Consider the following 15,050-nt stretch of genomic DNA (forward strand, 5'->3'; position numbering starts at 1 on the left):
TCCATGCTGCATGATGCTGGCGTAAGTGCCACAGCAATCTCTGGCCCCATATTATCTTACATTCAAATGATGATGATGATGATGATGATGATGATGATGATAGGAGAACCCATGGTCGCCACGAAACTTGCTAAAACAAACTTGAAAGGCCTTCTCTAACCCTAAACGTAACCCACTGTATGTTTTTTTCATTATGGTTTACTATGGCTTCCTATGTAGATAGAAAAGGTAGATATGAACAAAAACATAATGATTCTTATTTCCATGTGATTATACACTAATTAAAAATACACACTGCTCTGTTAAAGAGGCTGTAAGAAGGATTTAGTGTGCTGTTGGTAGGATTTTGCAGCTCTAATTGGTGTTTTAGCCTCTTTAAGCTTTTTGTTTTGGTTTTATGACCGACAACTTCACTGTTTTGTCCCTCTGACCTCTAACAGTGTTATTTCCAGCAGCAGTAGCAGGCCACTGTACACTAACTGCCCTGCACCAGACTGCAAAAAAAAAAAAAAGCGAACTAGATGGCCATATCAATGTAGAAAGTGATATGTCAGATGTGGTGTTTATAGCTTGTTTCTGCTGCCCCCGTGTTGCCAGAAAATCAGTTCATGCAGGTTTAAGTGTCCTGGGGAGAAAAAGCTCGATTGTAACTGCAGTGTTTGTATTCTCTGTCCAGTTCAGATTCATATCAACATGAATCACATCCAGATGTTTGTTCACTTCACATTTTGTCAGTTCTGGGTTTTAATTTCTGGGATCTTGGCCTTCCAACTTTGAGTTTAATTATCTGCATGGAAAATCTAGTATAAGGAATCAGTCCTCACCAATGTGTTTTTGCTTCACACCTTGTCATAGTTTACTGATGGAGTCCAAATGGGAGGGTTTCTGTCAAACATTACCCCAAGCTGGTATGAAGGTTCATCTGCTGATAATCACACAGACAGTGTGTTTAGTAGCATGCAGCCTGTTTGACAGCGTGGTGAATGGTAAAGCCTGCAAGCCAACTTTACACAATGGCTGATCCAAGCTCAGGGAATATTCGGTGTGTTATAAAAAAAAACCAAACATGGATCCTTCATTGTGAAGGCTTTGTTATTGCGGTTGGCCTGGCCAGAACACTCTCATTATCACCATCCATCAGTGTAATAATAGGTAGGATTTCTCCCTACGCTTTCATAACTGGAGTTGAAATGTCACCAACTCCTGCTGTGGTTAACTATTGGTTGTTTTTCCTGTCACGACAGCAGACTATTGGAGAATGTGCAGTGGCATCAGACACAGTGAAAATGGCCCCAGCACCTTGTCAAGTATAATCGGAGAGTATAGACTCAGAACCAATCCCTGCTTCTCAGCTGAATGTTAATTGCAGCATGTTGATGTGTCCAGTTAGCTGGCATAGATCAGACCAGACCAGGCCTGTGATACTGAAGAATAATATTTCAAATATTAATTCATACATTTTATATGCTGTGTTTTACATGCACTGTGTAAAACGATCAAGAGTTGTTTTTTTTAATGCACTGCTCAGGCATCAGTAATTGCTACCAGATCTGTGTCCTCGAAAGCTGCTCTCAATTTGCAGAAGGGATTTATCTCACAAGGAGCTATTCTCCTATTGGTCCTAGCAACAGAGCGGTTTTGTCATCTGATAGGATAAAATAGGGCAATAAACCCCAGGTAAGTACCTTCTCATCAGATCAGTCCGGTGTGTGCAAGCAGGAAAGGTTTGATGACAAATCGGCCGATTTGTCATCAAACCTTTCCTCTCCTGTGCAAATATAACAGATTTGAGATGGTGTGTAAATACATGATTTGGCAGATATACCCATAAAAAGAATCCAGTGTTTTGGTGCCTTTTTCTCAGAGACCTCACAAAAGAATCTGTTTATGCCTCGGTGTAATTTCGAAACCATAATCTAATCTGTGAGCTCATATTGTATAGATAAGACTGCACATTAGCTTTTTTTGTTCAGGATAGTGATTTTGAAATACTTGAGAAAGTGTTGTCAGAATTCCAGAACAGGGTAAATCTGAAAACGTGTTTTCATTTTGTCTTTTCATCCCCACTTATCTGGCATTTTTCACCATTGAAGTCATCATAGAGATGTAGCTCTCCACAGTAGATATAATGGACAAGAAAGCCTTTTTTGGAAAAATGGCTAAGTGTGGGTAGCTGTATCTCTCTGTAATTGCTTATTTTGTCTGTTAGGGTTGTAATCCTTTAACTGGAATTAGTCTTGATTAGTAGGAACTGCTATAAAATACAGATTTTATTCTGCTATACAACAGAAATGGGAAAGTGGTTCAGCTTATGACAAGAAACACAAACAGGTAATCAGATACATTATTAAACTGATATCCATCTATCCATCCAAGTAAGTTGTTTGTCATTAGATTCAGATTCAGATTCTTTATTTTGTCATTCAAAACATGTTAAGAAAACATGGAAGACCGAAAACTGTCTCCCAGGAGCAGTGTAGTAATAAATAAATAAATAATCTAAAAAAATAATGCTTAAAATCTTATCTTATAAATAAAAACACATAAAAAACAGTGTGACATGTTGGGATGACTAATATTAGGGTTTTCTGATCTCACGCCCTTACGATGACTTCATTTGACAGTGCCTTCCAAAACCATTACAAAAACAAGCTACAAATAACTTTTATATAAGATCATGAATAATACTTGAGAATGTTTTCTGATCTGCCACTGCCATGTTAAAGGTTTGGTTCAGACTTTGGTAAGATCACCTTCATACTAAAAGGAAAGTGTTTAAAATGGGAAACGAGCAGGTCACACTTTATTTGCCCATCAATGTAACCCAAACTCTCTGCTATAAAGGTATTGTTGCTCAGTCATCATCAATTATGCTACATGACAGATTAGTCATAATTCACATGGCCACTAGAGGTTGCTTGTCTGTTAAATGTTAACGTAGGTTATATTTAGACATTTGAACAAATGGCTGATGCTGATGCTTTTCTCAGGAGGCCATTTAGTTTTGGTGAATCCACCCCATTACATTACTTTAACCTTTGTTTGTGACACTCAAGAAATACAATTATCTCAACTGCCAGATGTCCTTGTAAACCTGGTAAACAGGCATACAGCAGGTCTTTTTAGGTATGTTAATGATACGGTTTCTGTTTACTGGAGTTATCTGTTTACTAGGTAATCTTATAAAACCTCTGGTTCTGGGATTTACTACACAGTTGCAAAAAGAAGTCTGGTTTTCTGAGTCTATGAGAAAATACTTTTCACTTGATTTATTACCTAGCTCAAGTGCTAGCATTGAAAGTTAAGTTCCCTTTATTAAAGTTAAATAGACAATGAGGCAGCTTATGCTTTTGGTGATTTCTACCTTATGTCTGACAAGTCACTACCACAATGACAATGTTGATAACATAATGTACCATGGTGTAACCCCAGATTCAGTATAGACATACATAGCTGCCACTATTTCAGTGTTTTTGAGTTCATGACAGTTAATTGTAACTTGTTGGTTGTACAAAAAGTTTGGTTGCAGAAAAAGACCCTCAACTTTCAGTTTTTCCAGTAAGAACATTTAGTTTTAATGGTTTTAAGCCTATTTTCCACTTGAAATTATCATTATCATGATCACTGTTAGCCATAGACTGCAAATGTACCAACCAAGCTGGCACTTAGTACTAGGATCAGCTCCACCCTCTTGTCCAAATATGATCACGTCTGGCTCCAAAAATCAAAGATGGTAATGGTTAAATCCAAGATGGCGACAGCCAAATCACTAAGGCTTTAAAACGGCAATCCACAACCCAATGGGTGACATCACAATGACTATTTACATATTTTTTTTATGGAATTTACTCAGTAAAGTTATCCAGATAACTTAGTCAATCTGCTTCTCATAATAGACCAGAATAGATAACATTAACATTATTAACATAGTAATGCAGAAAATCTTCAGAAAACCATTTGAAAATGTAGTATGGACCAAAACTTGTAAACATAATAGTCAGTCTGGTGAGGTTATATTCCACAATGTGTGGGGAACTGAGATGAGAAAAGTGATTCCCTGTGATTATTTCCTTGTGATTAGCTAATGCAGGCTGACCTTAAAGTTGTGTTTTGATGATGTTGCCATTTGCAAAACAGATGACAAGATTAGGTTTCACCAGTATATGCTGAATAATTGATATCAATACTGGTGTACCTTTCATAGATTCAATATCATCCACAAGACAAAAGTGAGTTACATTAGCATTTAGCAGGGAACATAGGCTCAGGAATGGGAATATTGCTATAGTGAAGTATAGTGAAACCTGTGGCATAATGGTTTTACTGAGGTACCTTTTTGAAACCATTATCATTTATTTTTATTTATTTATGTTAAGCAATTAAACCATGCAAGATACGGCCAGTATTTGAAGAAGAAATAACGAACGAAAGGGCGAATACAAATGTCCAAGTGTTTTTTTTGTGTCAGCAGAAGGATGAGCAATTACATTGAGATATCACTTTGCTGCAATTCCCATTTGGTTTATGTGTGCTTATAAGACTAGAATGTGATGCAGAGTGCTTCCCCATCACTGCAGTCCAGCCCATAAATCATTGGCGACAGGTTAATGCTATTGTAATGGCTGTCACTGTGGTTCAGCTGCAAGGATCAAATGTTGCAGCTGAATGTATGGCAGCTTTAACCCTCAAAGGTGTTACACTTGCAAAAAAAACAGAATACCACTCAAAGTAATCCAATGCTATTTCCCACAGGGAAAAAAACATATATTTGAAGTTTAATCTAGAATTGCAGATAGAGAGGGCCCATTTTTTGTACAGGGGTGTCAGTTGTGACCCTGGACAACCCCTCAGATTAGCTGTTCTGTGCATTGTGACGCAGTAAGAGTGTATTGCGTTGGCCAGCTGGTAAATTTGGTAAATCAGAATTGTATACATCAATTTAAATTGATTTAAAATGCCTTTTTCTAAATTTCAATTTGACAAAATTAATTTTGACATAAAGATTCAAAGTCAACAGTTTAAGTAAAATTGAACGATAGTGAACACACAAGATACAATGCCACACATTGCTGACATGTAGTAAATCAAGCAGTTCATAAACAGTGGCCAGTAGCAAAGTTAACATTCAGTCATTAGGTGGAGGATTGGCTGCCAAATCTTCTGAAACATTTCCTCTCCAGCAGATATATTACACCAAATTTTCTCCAGATGTAAGTTTTCCTTTGCCACAAGTAAAAAGCAGAAACCTGTTCAGATGTCCAGGATTGCTGCGGTAGCTTTCTAGCAAACTATTCCACACGATACTAGTTCACACAGTCCAAGCAGAGCAGTCCAAGCTGAATTGTGAGTGAAACTATTGCCAAAGATTTAAACAAAAATGATTAGAGAGATCCATGGACTGATTGGTGCGGCGTTGGCAGTAATGCAGCCATTGTAGCAGACTGTAGAGTTGAAGTTAGAGGAGCCTGAAGGTGAACCTCGCTGAACAGTTAATCAGTCTATGTGCCAACTCTCACCTGTGGTCTCTAGCTTTGTGTAATGACAGTAAGAATTAGTTCATGGATACAAGCGGCTGAAATGAGTTTCCTTCACTGGGTGTCTGAGCTCAGCCTTTGAGACAGGATGAGGAGCTCAGACATCTAGTAAGAACTCGGATTAGAACCACTGTGCTTTCACTTGCAAGGAGCCAGTTGTAGTGGGTTTGGGCAATTAATCAGGAAGCCTCCTGGACACATCCCTTTTTAGAGGTTTTCTGGGGATGCCCAACTGGAACGAGACCCCGGGGCAGACTAAGAACAAACTGTAGGGATTATCTATTCCATCTGGCCTGGGAATGCCTCTGGATCCCCCAGGAAGAGCTAGAGGACATGGCCAGGGAGAGTGACAGGCTGTCGGTGCAACCTGGAACCACATACTCTCCCAAAAATAGATGAATGAAAGGATAAATGATTGCAACTTCATAACAGAAGCTGACGAGAGACTAATTCAAATCAAATTCAATTTTGAAGTTCAGGTTTTTTAAATCAAATCATACAGATCCTGGCACATTGTGGTGCATCTGGCAATGATCTCAATCGAATGTGTAACGTGCAGATTAATAAAGAGACAAACTTCAGTCAAACCAGTCAAACAGCCAGTTACCCGGAACAGAGCACTGGTATACGGCGCAGAGATATTCCTCTTTTTCCCTCCCTGCAGTCTGCCTGCCATCAGCTGCAGTATTGCTAATACATGAGAAGGCTCTGGTGAGGTTCAGTGGGTTCATTACGGTAGACCAGAGTATGTCAGCTCTCGTGGGGAAGAAGACTTGGACAGCCAGAGTGTAGAGGTCGGCGGTGGATTGTGATTGCGGCCAGAGCAGTGAAGGCCGAGACTGAACAGATTCAGCCCCCTTTATACACACACATATATACACACACCTCACTCCCTCAACCCTGACTCACCGATCTGTTTATGTAGAAATGAGTAAAATCTCCTCTCTGATATTTAAGACTAGCAGGCTCTTGTAACCATTCCTTGGATACCCTCCAAGCTCCTCTCTTACTTTTTTCATTTCATGGCGCAGTCATTGCCAATGCACGTAGCCATGCCAGATATTTTGTTGAGACTGGAAGGAGATCTTATGTTTATAACCTTTCTCTTGCCGTTACTATTCTCTCTGTCTCATTGCTCAGGTTTGAAACTCTTTGTTGTTTCCACATTTATGAGCAAGCTTCTGTAGAAGTAGTTGTTAATCTGGATCTGGTACCATGACTACTTTTCACATACTGTACAACCAGCACTGAAATCCCTTACTGTTGTGCTGTAATGCAACATCAAGAAACCTTAATATTGCAAACTATTCTGCAACATTGATAACAATGTCTAACTGGACACAACCCCATAGTACCCCCCGCCCCCCTCCCCATTTACTTCCTACAATTTGATATAAAAACCAGATAACGTCATAAAATACTGGATGAAAATTGAGTGCAGGTATGAGACGCAGACAGAACATGTGGAGGAGGTAGAAAGGAAGAAGGGTAAGATTGACATAGATGGAGAGAAGTGACATCTTTGATGAGTATGTAGTGTGATTGGTAAATGGCGCCCTCTGGTACTCTTTATTACACCATCTAGTCCCAAGGTATAACACAAGATTAAATGTAACTGTAATTATGTCAGTGCAGCAAGAGACAGTGATTCTCATCAGGTATTGTATTTTAGGCTTTTTTTGATCTACACCTCGTATTAAAAAGGAACAGTGCCATGCTACATGTGAATTCTTAACTTTTTAAACACATTTTTAACTCGACATCTAAGGCATCATTTTATTTCACTTTTAATATTTGGTCCTTTACTGTGACACACCCTGTGAAGTTGGTTTCAATATGAGCGCCAGACACTACTATTCCATTTGTGATGTGTTGATCAGATATCACCTTCTTCAGAATGGGGGGTGGGGGGTGGTGTATTAAAATGAGAATAGCTGATGCACCTTAAATGTCAGTCCACCTTAAGTGAGCCTGGTCAGGTTAGGCTAACCCTTTGTGCCTAATTTCAGGGCTAACTCCCTTCACGTTTGCAGCAGTTGTCGCAGGCAGACAAAACTATCCTTGGTCTTGAGAAGCTGCAGCATTTATTACCAGATTGAATGTACTCAAATTGCTAAACTTTTTTTCGACTCCACTCCACTATGCACTTCCCTATTCCTTAAGGCAGCTACGCTACTCTTACTGTATAACAGTACCTTTCATTTAGATGTTCTTTGAAGAATAAGGAGAGGGAGGATGGCTCGAAACTATTCCTTGGTTTTATCATGCTAACACAGTGTAGGTGAACCTCACTAGTGAGTCAGTCAAACTTCACTTCTTCTTTCCTGATTATTTCATCATCACATCTGCAGACTGCTGGAATAGGCAACATATTGGTATCAAAATGGCTGGTTAAGGGTGTGCCTGCATCCATTTATGGCTAATTGTGGGAAGCGAAATGAGGACAAATTAATATATTGTATCTTGTTAGTGTAATTTCATAAACTGAAAGGTAAAAACATATGTTTTTAGGGGGAGTTACATGCTATAATATTTTTCGGTGCTTGTGATTTGGTATCAGTTTTCAGCAGGAAAGCACTGTACTCCTGTTCATCTGTTCATCACCAAATGACAGACAGACAAAGTTAGTAACTATCTGGTGAATGTTTTGGAGCATTTAGTTAAACAGCCAGATAATGTTCAGTTGTCAGATGGACAGAAACACAACTCTAAATGAATACTAATGCTGCTCTTTCTCTGCTGGATGTGGAAATAGGCAATCAATGGCAGTTTAGCTGTGTCAGCTTTATAATGTGATAATAAGTCATTGTATGTTTAGCTTTTTTGGGGTGACTAAGACATTTATTAATGGTACTCTGTGGAGTTTTCTAGAAACAAATGATTTTGAAAAATATGAAACCTGTATTGTGTCTTATTTCATACCTTCTTCCCTGCCTTTTGCTGGTGTACTCTTGTTGTGTCACCTGTGTGCTCATGAGTGTGCACGACTGTCCTTGTGCATGTGCACAAAAGTAAACAGAATGAAACTCACAAATAGATTTTTCTAGCAGTATTTAAGGGTCAGAACCTTACAGCTTAAATGTTCAAAACAAAAATGTTCCAACATTCAAAATAAATGTGCTATAAACAAAATCCCATGTGATGGAATGTTGTTGTGTTCATGCACTGCAAATAATAACAGAGGGTTCATTCTGTGAGGCTATAGATTTGTTGGTTTACACGTTTAATGAGCTCTTTCATTTTTTAGGGTGGATCATTAGAGGAAGCCAGGTCCCCCCCCCCCCCCCAAACCGCTATGCTTCCTTTGCCTGTCTGAATATAGATTCTACCGCTCCTCACCTACTTATAACAGTAGATGCTTATGGGTACATACTGTACTTGCACGTGTGTAAAACACACATGCACACAGTCATGTTTACACACACAGTCACGTTAATGAGTGTCCAAAAAGTTTAATTAGAGGACACTTGTATGACTGTATAGTAAAAGTGAACATCTCCTGCACACAATAACACACGTGAACACATCACTGTGTATCATGGATATTCACTTACCCTATACATAGTTGGATAACCTAAACAGAAGAGCTATTTAAGACATAACAGGGTCATGGAGGAGATATTTACAAGGCTATCATTTTCTGTTTATTTATACTGTGGCAGGGGGGCTATCATGTGAATGGGAAGGAAATATGTCCAGTTGACAAATGTTTTTTCCTCTGTGTTTATCTCTACTTTCTGTGGCCCTGCATTCTCCTTGTATGCCTTCATTTGACATCTTTGGGGAAGGCCATATCATTTTTCCATCAGTGTCAAATCTTCAATATGAGTAACTTTCTCTTAGTGGCACTTCTACACTTAGAAGCAACTACAGAATCTAAAGATTGCCATGAAATACCAATTAGTTTGTTAAGTCACAATGGCTGTTAACATACAGATATTTAGCAGGAAATGTTTGTGGTCACCATGCTATGCTAACACACTTCACTCTTGCTTGATGACAATCTCATCAGCTTTTCAGGTATTTGGTCATAAATGCGAGTAATAAACTGAAAGTTTGACCTGATGATGAAAAGTTAACAGTCACAGTTCATTCTGTGGGGAACATGACTGTTTGTGCATAATGTCATGATTACAATTTAGAAGTTGAGATTTCAATAAACTAAAACTGTAATTGATGCAAGGAGATCATCTGGGAACCAAGGAACATATTTTGAGACAATCCATGAGAGAAATGTAACGGTGTAAGTTGAAACTTGTTGGAGATGCAAGATGGATAGTCAGTGGGTCACCAAAGTCATCCTCTGGGGACCATGCTTATCTGTACCAGTATTCATGTCAATCAGTGTATGAGTTGTTTGAGATATTTCGGGACACACTGGGGACATAGAATGTCTGTATAACATTTCATGACTGCCACATTATTGTGTTGCTCAAACTTTCTCCATTCACCCCCAACCCAAGCCCCATTCAAGGAATAATTGAACATGCCTACATTGGTTTTCAAACAGGGACTCACTGTGAAAGCAAACCACAGATGGTGACAAGAGGCTTGAAAAGAACCAATGGATAATTAGACCTAATCCAAATTTAAACAGTTTTTTCTCCTATGATGGTGATGATGAGGATGCACCAGCTGGTCAGAGCTAGTAACACGTCCACTCAGGTTTTCAGTCCCATCATGTATGAAAAAAATTGACCCACGGACCCGAGACATGAGGCAACAGACCAGGGTCATACACAGGCACAGTAAGACTATGTAACATATCGATTACACACATAGAGTCCCCTGATTTAATCGATGGATAGACAAGGTGTAGTAATTGTTATTCTACATTATTCATACATTGTTAACACAAGAGAGTCCCCTGCATTCATGTGAACAGCTTTCCCCTCTATCTGTCTGGGAGGAATTGATCTCTGTAACTAAGTTGAGATAAGCTGCTTATCTCCACTAATGTCAGACTGCATGATCACAATTCAGATCACAAGCCCTGTTTGGCTGAGTGAAGCTCTGGCATTCAATGTACAGTAAACAGGGCCGACTGTGCAACGTTTATTTGACTTAACTGAGAAGATGAAAGATGTGAAACACTGTATATCTCCAAACAGACCACGGGCATTCACACCATTACTTTTAATATTAGAGGATGTAGAGGATGCCTGGTGGTTCCAGTCACCAACAGCTGACCAAACAGTGATGAGAACAGATAGATATATGTTCATGCTGACTTTTATTTTTACCACAAGCCCATGCCAAGAATTGGAGGCTATTTTAGCTACGCACACCAAATTAATACACAAACAGTGCCATCTGGCAATATATCAAGACAAGCAAAGTGTTAAACTTTAACTGTTGACAGTCATTTCTGTTAGTGTTTGTGATTTCAGCTTGTCCTCCATCCCAAAAGTGATGAACCAGCAAATTTTCCTCCAAATATCTGTTGCTAGTAACTCTTGCATTATCAATTACAACAATAAGACTCAAGGCAGGCATGCTTGAAACAAATTAATTTTGTCCAACCAAGTCTGAAGTTTATATCGTTCTGAGTGGCCACAATTAAGGGTGGGGCAAAAAGCCCCCCTCCCTGGCGAGGGGTGAGACACGATGAATCGTACAGCTGGGAATAACGCCACTATATATACACATATAGCTATATTGGTACCAGAGTACGTGTTGGACGATAAATCAAAGATATTGCAGGACAGAAAGGTCAAAGGTATGTTTAGTTTACAAACAGTTCTGCCATTACATAGTTTGTCCACCAGACAGCGACAGATTTAATTTTCAGTAATAAAATGTATATTTTTAATCTAAAAAGAGATTATTCAAAAAACTGTTAAATGCTTCTTTCCATACATATCTTGGTCACAGTTCTTTAATATCCAAATGAAAGGATTCATAGTCAAAAAAATTAATATCGACCAATGTAATGTTATCTGATTTAAAAAAAACCTTGTATCCATACTGGTATCAGTCTCAAAAATATAGTAATCTGTAAGGATATGACTTCTAAATGGCTATTAAAAGTTTATTTCCTACTTGACGAAGAACAGTGGCTGTAGACATTTTGGATTTATGGCAGTTGAAGTAGATTCCAGTTGGTTTTCATGGTTGTAAAAAAGTATCCAAAATATTCATCGAAACTTCTTAAACCACTCACTTTTCCAGCACAATCCACTTCTCTATTCTCCATCTGTTTGTTTCATATTCAAAATATGCATAAATACACTGCTTAGATTAGATTAGAAGCTTTATTGTCCTTATGCTATATTGAAAAACAATACAACAACATTTTGCACACTAATGCAATTTGGCAGATTAGTTAAATAGGCGGTGACGAACAATATGTTTTCCCTTTGGGGCATCCTGAAAATTCAAATGCACTCAGGTGACCACTGATCTAACACCCTTAAGGTTGCATGGTGAACACTGAATGTAATGTTAATTTCAGAGCTTGCTGTACTTGAATGATTCATTCATGTGCATGAAACTGGAGAGTAAATTCCAAGCCTGTTGACAGCTGCCAGTCACCTCAGCATCTGGTATTAGTCACATGTTAATAGTGACCATTATAGCCTATGAATCTAGACCTGATTTTATGTGACTGTATATTTGTACTATTGAGTGCTTTATCTAGAATGTCTCTTTTCGCATACTGTGCTGAAACATGGCAGAATCGTCTCAGGCACACATTTTGTGCTGCAGTTGAGAACGCAGTAACACTGGATGACTCACTGCCTCAGGAAGGAGCAGCAGACCGGTGGAGTTAGATCATAGGAATACCCTCTGCTATCATAGTGCAACCCTTGCTCACTGCTATTCTCGTTTTAAAGTGAGCAGTATCAGGGTATCCTGTTGGCTCAGTGCAACACTACTAACTACAGCCAAGAATGACTTCAGAGTTGAGTCAACACCTCTCTGAATCAGTCTCAACAGAAATTGAACAGTACAAGTTTCACACAAAAAATCATTTAGAAAGGTTAAATATGTTTGAAGGAATACTGAATTAAGATGCATCTTGTTTTAGTGGAGCTGATGTTAATGTCAAACCCTGGTACTGAGCTCAGGTGTGAGCAACAAGAGTTGGATGAGACATCTGGAAAGTAACCTGTGACTTTAGTTGTGTCAATTCAAGGCCACATTTTGTGAGATTATTTTTTTTATTGGAATTGGGTGTGTAATGTGTCTGTTTGTGGTTTTTATTTAGAATATAATGGAATTATATTATTGTCATCAAATGAATCATGTCTTGCTCTACATGACTAGGAAGATGCTAATAATGTTAAGCAGAAATGCATGGTCACCGACAGCTTTTTAGAGTCATAAAGACCTCTTAATACGTATAGTAGCCTTTCATTGTCCACTCTCAAGTAGGCATTTTATTTGAAGGTATGGTAAAAGTGAGAGTCTGAATGTAAAAACATTCCCACTTTCTTTTTTTAAATGTGTTTCATAGTTTTAGTTCAAGTGTTGGGGTACAACTAAGAGGCCTCAGAGACATATGGTGTTATACAAGATGACTGATAAAAGGAATCATGCAGAGAAGAGGGTTGGTGGGTGGCTCAGTACAATCCCTGACTAGCATATATGATGTACTTCATGGTGGAACTTTTAGGTAAAAGTGCACTACATGTCCATGAATGTTTGGATATCCAATCAAAGTATGTAAACGCACAAACGTTCTACCCACATGGGCTTGTTGAGCATGTCATTCCCAAACCATGGCCATTAAAAAGCTAACAGCCTCCACTCTTCTGGTTCTAAATTGGTGTTCAAGTTCATCCTGAAGGTTTTGGAAGGGGTAGGGGTCAAGGCTCTGTGCAAGCCAGTTCTTCCACACCAAACTGAGAGAAGCATTTCCAAATGGACCTGGCTATGTGCAGGGATGTTGTCATTGTTGAAACAGGAAAGGGACAAACACAAACTGTTGTCACAGAGTTGAATGAACATTACTATTGTCTAAAATATAATTGAATGATGTAGCACTGAGATTTCCCTTCACTGGAATTTTCCGTAACCCCATGTCTGACCTCAGCAGCCCATCATATTTCCCTGTTTGATTCAGTAACATAATGTTCACTACACAAACCTTAGTGGTAAAGAATTGTAATTTTCCCCCTGCTATCCAGCAGCAAGTTGCATCTTGAAAGATATTTTCTTGATCCAGCCAATGACTACAAGCCTGAAAATGATGAAGTGTTGACTCCAACATTTAAATCCACAAACTACACACACTGCTCTTCTTCTTTCCTGGGTGTACATTAGGTACTGCATATGTGTTTGTTTCAGTCAGGCAAACATTTTATCATTCCACCCAAACAGTAGACATCTGTGAGATTCTACCCACTGCTAGATGAAATAAACAAGACTAGTCTACATCATGTTATCATCTCTGTGAGAATAAAATGCTGACATTAAGCAGATGTAATGTTGACGATGTTCGCCATCTTAGTTTAGCATGTTAGTATGCCGATGATGATGGTGCTAGTTGAAAAGTTAGATGATCAAGTGAATGAAACTGAAGTTCATAGAAATCCATCTAAAAGTTGTTGAAATGTTATAGTTTGGTCCAAAGTGGTGGACCGACAGACTGACGTTAGCTTCCATAGAGCTTTACAGCTAGCATGGCTAACAGTAAAGTTTCAAATGTTCCCCTTAGATTTGCATCAGGAACACAATGTGACTGAATCAGAATAACATACAGATTGCAGAGGTCCCACAGGGGCGTCCACATTCTTTAGACCATACTTTTGCCAAGTACCTTATGCAACCTCTAACTCTAAAGCAACTTCAGGCGAAGTTCAAGACTTGTCACTCATGTGAACCTGATCGTTATGCTCTTAAATGTTCTGTACTAAGATGTGTGTTGTAATTTAAAAAAAAACAAAAAACTGCGTCTTGGTCCCATCTTTGCATCTGTTATTTTTGTGTTACTGGCACAATATTTCATGAGTTTTTGTCAGTAGTAGAAAGTTGATAAATGCCTGCCCTCTGACTTTATCTGTGTGTACCTTTGCAGCATTCATAAACATCAGTGAAGATGTTGGTGAGGTTTTAATCCCAGTAGTCTGGTCCTGTATAGACTCAGACTGATAAGAAGTGAAAGGAGTGGTAAGAGGAAAAGAGGGAAGATGACGCCGTTGTTGAGGAACTAGAAGAATTTGTGTGTCAGAGTGATGTCATTTGAGCATATCGAAGGAAGAGCAGTGATTTCACACACTGATCAGTATGCTTCTTCTATGAAAACAGATTGGTGCTAGTAAAGAATCATGTACTTCAAAGGCTAAAATCCATAGTGAATCACAGAGGGCAGAAAGATACTGCTGTGCTACTCTCTATGGGCTGAAAGTTTCAAGCACCTCTGGCTACACCCCAGTCACTGCTGTGACAGCAGCTGGTTTCCATCAGCTGTCAAAGGAAAACACCTGCTGTGACATTTAGACGACAGATTTAAAGGAACGCAGTTTCTTGGAGACTGTACAATTGGTCTTCTTAGCCAAAAAGAGTGATGAG

At 38.9% G+C, this 15,050-nt stretch overlaps 1 protein-coding gene across 1 annotated transcript in view; it reads left to right on the forward strand.

The window, feature by feature from the left end:
- Positions 1-15,050, forward strand: part of ltbp1 (latent transforming growth factor beta binding protein 1) — a 137,781-nt gene that overhangs the window by 27,874 nt on the left and 94,857 nt on the right. The window lies entirely within an intron of this gene.

The sequence above is a fragment of the Scomber japonicus genome, chromosome 14, assembly GCF_027409825.1.
Source record: "Scomber japonicus isolate fScoJap1 chromosome 14, fScoJap1.pri, whole genome shotgun sequence".
NCBI classification, from domain to species: domain Eukaryota; kingdom Metazoa; phylum Chordata; class Actinopteri; order Scombriformes; family Scombridae; genus Scomber; species Scomber japonicus.